The sequence below is a fragment of the Chamaea fasciata genome, unplaced genomic scaffold (assembly GCF_029207755.1).
Source record: "Chamaea fasciata isolate MVZ Bird 193981 ecotype frontalis unplaced genomic scaffold, bChaFas1.0.hap1 SCAF_33, whole genome shotgun sequence".
NCBI classification, from domain to species: Eukaryota; Metazoa; Chordata; class Aves; order Passeriformes; family Sylviidae; genus Chamaea; species Chamaea fasciata.
In genome coordinates this window covers 997,310-1,002,897 of record NW_027094118.1, presented here as the reverse complement: position 1 = coordinate 1,002,897, position 5,588 = coordinate 997,310, and the positions used below count along the sequence as shown (strand labels likewise).

General features: G+C 50.4%; 1 long non-coding RNA gene across 1 annotated transcript; it reads right to left on the bottom strand.

The window, feature by feature from the left end:
- Positions 1-3,722: 3,722 nt before the first annotated feature.
- LOC136303432 (uncharacterized) lies at positions 3,723-5,372 on the bottom strand. The gene is made up of 3 exons (XR_010724223.1): positions 5,323-5,372; positions 4,436-4,548; positions 3,723-3,780 (listed from the first exon to the last, which is right to left on the bottom strand). It is a non-coding gene; the product is annotated as an uncharacterized lncRNA (long non-coding RNA).
- Between the last annotated feature and the right edge of the window lie 216 nt (positions 5,373-5,588).

Here is a 5,588-nt window from a genome sequence, read left to right as displayed (position 1 = left end):
CAGCTCCAAGGGCCTCCTTGCAGCTGCCTCTGCCCCGGCTCAGGCTGCTCCGGGCTCTGCCAGGGCTCTGCTGGGGCTCCAGCCTGGGCAAGGCGGGGCCTGGGCTCACCCTGCAGCTGCTGACAGCTCTGCACCAGCTCTGCGCCTTTCCCAGCAGCCTCCCTGATCTTTCTGCTGTCTCACTTGGGCAAAACTCTCCCCCAGACAAAGAGATTGCACTTAGGGATACAAATGCAAGTGGCAGCAACCCAAATGCTCTCGAGTCAGAGCTCAAGGCCTGCATCTGCACAGGGTATTTGGGCTGCCCCACTCGTCCTTTGGTTCTGCCTGCAAATGCCACTGCCCTTTCTGCCTCAAACACAAGTGCCACAGCTGGGTAAAACCCAGCCCCTGGGCCATATTCCAAAGGCACTGCGGTCCGGAGAGCATGACGAAAGAAGAGCCTACTCCCCCTTCAAACCGTACCAAAGAAGGCATCAATGTCACTTTCCACCTCTAAGCAAAAATGGACAGTTCAGAAGGAAATGTTGAGCATTCTCACAGGCTCAGAAGGAGGACAATCTTCAAAATGACTTGAGGTTTCAGAAACTTTATTTACAATCCTAGGCCAAAATACTACCCTACAATCCTAGGCTAAAATCCTACTCTACAATCCACTACAATGCTGGTGATGGAAGAAAAAGTTTTTAAGTGACTGGTCCATTCCTGTCAACTCCTTCCACTTCTTAAAGGTAAGGATGAGTGGCACCAGGCTGGATGTAGGCTTGGCCGATGTTACAAATGGATGCTGCACAAAGGAAAACAAAAAAGCCAAGAATGAACCATTACTTTCCAAGCTAAGAGCCCCAAAGGCAGGGTAATCTTTTTTTCAATGAAAATGGGATTGAGTCAGAGTAGGTCTAGGGAGCAACAGTGGGACAACAGTGGCACAGCTTACTGCAAGAGCTGCTAAATGTCCCAGGCCTGGAAATATTTCAGATCTGACCATCCTGATCTCTTTAAAGACGCCCCTGCTCATTGCAGGGCACTTGGACCAGATGACCCCTACAGGTCCCTGCCAGCCCAGCCCAGTCTAGGATTCCTGGCTGTTCTCATTTGAACAGCACCAAGAGTGGAGGTGAGGAGGACGAGGCTCATCTGATGCCTGGCAGTTCAGTGCAGGAGGAGCCCGTCCCTGGGACACTGTTTCCCCTGCAGCCCCTTGGCATTTTACCTGCAGCAGCTCCTTGGCAGACCAGCGCCGCTCCTCGTCTCTCTGCAGGCAGCAGCTCAGGAAGTCACGCAGCAAAGGGGAGAGGAGCTTGGGCTGCTGCAGCTCTGGGATCCCTTTGGTGGCTATCAGGAATCGAGCCTGGAGAAAAGGAAAGACGAGTCTCTCAGCTGCTTCTCTCACATCTGGAACTGCTCTCCCAGATCCCATTGTTTCAGCTGCACTCTGCAGTGGCAGTTTCTGCTGTGGCACAGAGGCAGAGATGACTTTCCTGGACCAACAAAAAACCCAAAGCCTGATGCAGTCACAGCTTTTCCAGCATCCAGCAGATCTTGCCCTGGCAGCTGATTTCATTGACTGACCTCCTTAGTGGAAACTACATCAGCAAAAGCACCTTTGCCTCTCTGAGGATTCACCTGACCAGCTTGACAGGCTAGTTGGAAGAGGGACTTTGCTCTACTAACTCACTCTAGTATTTCCAAGGAGTATGACATGAAAAGCATCTCTGCAGCACTTGTTGGTCCCTTAAGCACAGCTGCTATAAATGTCATCAAGCTTTTTCCTTGGTTCTTGAAAACAATGGTAATTAAAAGTAAAGAAAGGAAACCCCTCAGTTAAGGCAAGTTTCCCTGTGAGAAGAATGGGGGTACACTTCTCTCCAAAGCACTGCTTTAGAAACTTTGTTGGGTTTGGGTTTCTTTCCTTCATTTCAGGAAAGATAACAGCAACTCTAAGATGCTTGTTTCCTGTTAGTAGGGCCATCTACACGGCCAAAAGAGCTGGAACGACTTCTAAGCCAAAGCCCAATGTTGCCTGAGAAGGGAGATTGTCTGCCTGGGCTAAGGCTTGAGTTCCCCCACGGATGCAACCAAAACCCCAGCAGATGCTGATGTGCTGCAGGGACATTTTCAGAAAGGGACCGTGGTGGAAGTAGTTCCAGCAGATGGCAATGGCATTTTGTCCAATGGCAAACGGAACGTGGGATGGGGGAGAAAGACAGCGGGATCAGAGAGTATTTACACCTTACCATGAGAGGACCTTTATTCCCGTAAGGAGGTTCTCCTTCCACCATTTCAATGCCCACAATTCCAAAAGACCAGATGTCTGCTTTGGGGCCATAGGACTCAGCTTTTGCAATTTCAGGCGCCATCCACCAAGCAGTCCCGGTCACCGATCTCCGTCTACTCTGCTCAGGGGTGAGTTGAGCAGAGAGGCCAAAATCAGCTGGGGAGAGAGCAAAAGAAGGTTTTGATTTGAATCCTGTGCAATTAGGAAAGCAAGGAAAAGAATTGCCCAGTTGAATTTGAAGAATGTGCTGCTGAATCTCCTGGACAACTCTCCCTGCTCTGTTTCCTCAGGACTTTAGCCAAGGAAATATGGCATTGGCTGCTTCAAAAATCCCCACATTTTTTACACGGCCTCCAGCAGTGTCTTTTGTTCCCCTGAAGCTTTAGACTTGTAGCCCCCTCCCTCTGGAAGGGACACGCACAGAGCAATGCCACTGTGGACGGCTCGATCCTTGCCATTGGTCTGTGCACGTTGCCACCGCGTGGTCAGCTCACAACAGGCTCCCTGCACTGCCACCAGCACCGTTTTGGGGGGGCTGGCACTCACTCAAAAGCAGCCCCACAGCCCACATATCCCTGGAACGCTGCACCTGCCCAAGAATATACTGACCCAGCTTGACAGAGCCATCCGTTTTGAGGAGGATGTTGAGGCTCTTCACATCTCGGTGTATCACGTGGTTGGAATGGAGAAAATGCAGTCCTTGCAGGCACTGAGAGAGAAACCAGAAACAGGAGGGCAAAAATCAGTGATGTGATTTCATCACACAAGAAAGGAAAGAGCTCTCCAAGATTCCCTCTGCAGGGGAATGGGGAGTAATGGCAGAAGACAGTGCCATTGAGGGCAAGAGCTCGCTGCTCCAACACAGGCAGGGCAGCACCTTTCTAAAGAAAGGCATGTCAGCTTGCCAAAGAGCAACAGCAACGGCTGGTGTAGACTCTGCCCTGCAAACCAGCCAGGACGACTGCTGCTGCAGTGCATGTGCTCAGAAGTACAGAGCATTCTGGCTGCACTGCTAACCTTTCCAGCTGAGGACTCAGAGAAATGAGTCTTTCTTCTTTGCTGCTCCTTTCAAACAGTGCCACCCCCACCTTTGCTTTTACAGGCAAGGAATGCAGTGCAGACAGGCCAAAGTTTAGAGAGGCAAGATGGAGAAGAGCAAATACAAGAGCCTGAGTGAAAGTGCAACAGCGGGAGAGAAGAGGACAAGAACAGAGTCCAGTGAGTGCAGGGGCACTGGCAGGCAGTTCGCTTGAGATGCTCTTGCTTGCCCAGAGCATATCAGCCACACAGAAACAAAGCCTGGCTCACGGAATCGCTCCTGTCCTGAGCCCCTTTCCCAGACAATACTGCCCAAGCCCTGGGACGCACAGATGGGATCCCTCACCTCTCGACTGATGGTTGCCACGTGGTGTTCACATATGCGAACCTCAGCGATGACATCATCCAGAGAGCCTCCATCCATGTACTCCATCACCAGCCAGAGTTCGTCGAGCACAAGGTAGCTGAAAGAAGGGAACAAGGCCATGCAGATGAACATGCATACATTGGTTTCTTTGCTTGATTCTTGTTTCCGGGTCCCTTTGTGACAAGGACAGAATTCAAGGAATAGACATGCCCTCCAGGCTGTGCATTGTTTGCAGTCTGTGCAGTCTCAAGGAGAACAGCACATCTGTGAGAAAGGAGATATTTTAGATGGCCAGCAAGCAAAAAGTACAGTTTAGTATCAGCCAAGATGAAAAACCTGTCCCGCATGGTATTTCTGGAAAGGAGCACCTAGTGTTCCTGGCATGACCAGTCATGGAAAAGAGGGGCAACAATCCAAGGGAAATCCTCTCGAGCATGCTTCATCAGCATTGAAGAAACTTGAAAAAATCAATCCTGAGACAACATGGAGGCAGTGAGCTTACAAGGTATTGACTTAGTATGGGAGGGTTGATTCAGGTTTTTGGCCAATGTTCCAACTCAGTGTTTGAAAGCCAAGGAAGACACATGCAGGCAAAATACACTCTCTTCCCATCCATTGGAGATGAGTAGAGAAATAATAATTAACTGATTATTAACAGCTCTATTTTCTGCCAGTGTCCAAAGTGGGGTTTTAACCTCGCATGCTTTTACTATGGAAACAAAGCTTCATGGGAAGAGACCATGACCACTCACCTGTCTAAATAATCCACAACGTGGGGACTCTTATTCTTCTTCATGACCATGATTTCATTAAGCGCTTGTTGATTCCTGTTCAGTCCTTGAAGATTGATTTTCTTGATGGCCACCTAGAATGACACAGAAAATCAGTAACTTTAGAAGCTGGTGGAATGAGACCACAACACACATGGAGCGAGTGATTTTGCAATGACACAGGTGAGCTCTGCCAAAGTGCCTTGCGATTAGACAAAGGAGTAATTAGGAACTGACATTCCTACAGCTCATTTCTCTGCTCCTTTGGGGGCCAGTTCCAGGACACGTGGCCACTGACCACAATTTGCCTTGTCCACTTGTTAAAAATGGTGTCTCAACTCTCAGCCCCCAAAGCTCTGAGCACACTCTCTGTTTCTCTGTCCGTACTTCAGAGGAAGAAATGCGTGCCTTGGTACTCTGTGGATACATCTCGGGCTATAGGCAGGGCTTGGGGCTTTTAGGGACGCCTTGCAGATCTCTCCCCATGTGCAGTTCCCAACTGCAGCACTGCAGGTGGCTAAGGAACTGCCAGGAACATTCAGATGTATTTGCTGGCAACCAGAAATGAGAATTCAGGACTCTGAAGCCGTAGCCCCAGAGAGCACTGAGATGCTCCAAGGCACCACCTTTGTTGGAGCAATTGAGAGCCAGGGAGAGCGTCCTTCTCTGAAAGGAACCGCTGCCCCCCTTGCCTTCCTTCTGGCAGCTGAGCAGGACAAAGACTGTCCCAAATGCAGCTGGCAGGCTGGCACCAGTCTGTGCTTCTTGTGCCTTTGCAGCACAGCTCTAGCCACAGCTGCAGCCACAGCTGACACGAGAGAGGCAAGCCCTGGAGAGCAGCAGAATCTGCAGGGGCTCTTGACATTTACCTGTCCTCCTGTGGCAGTGTCGATGGCTCTGCAAACCTCTCCAAAAGCCCTAGAAACAAAACAGCAGCAAAGAAAGGAGAAGCCATTTAGACCTTGGAGTGAAAGCCAGCCCAGACAGGAGATGTCTGCTGGAAATGCCTCCAACCTGCAGCATGCAGGAGGGCTCTGCCAGAATGCAGATGATGCATTTTCCTCTCCAGTGCATGGGCACTGGGCCTGTTTCTGAAGCATTGGGCTTTAGTGCCTCAGCTCAAAAGGCCAGGTGA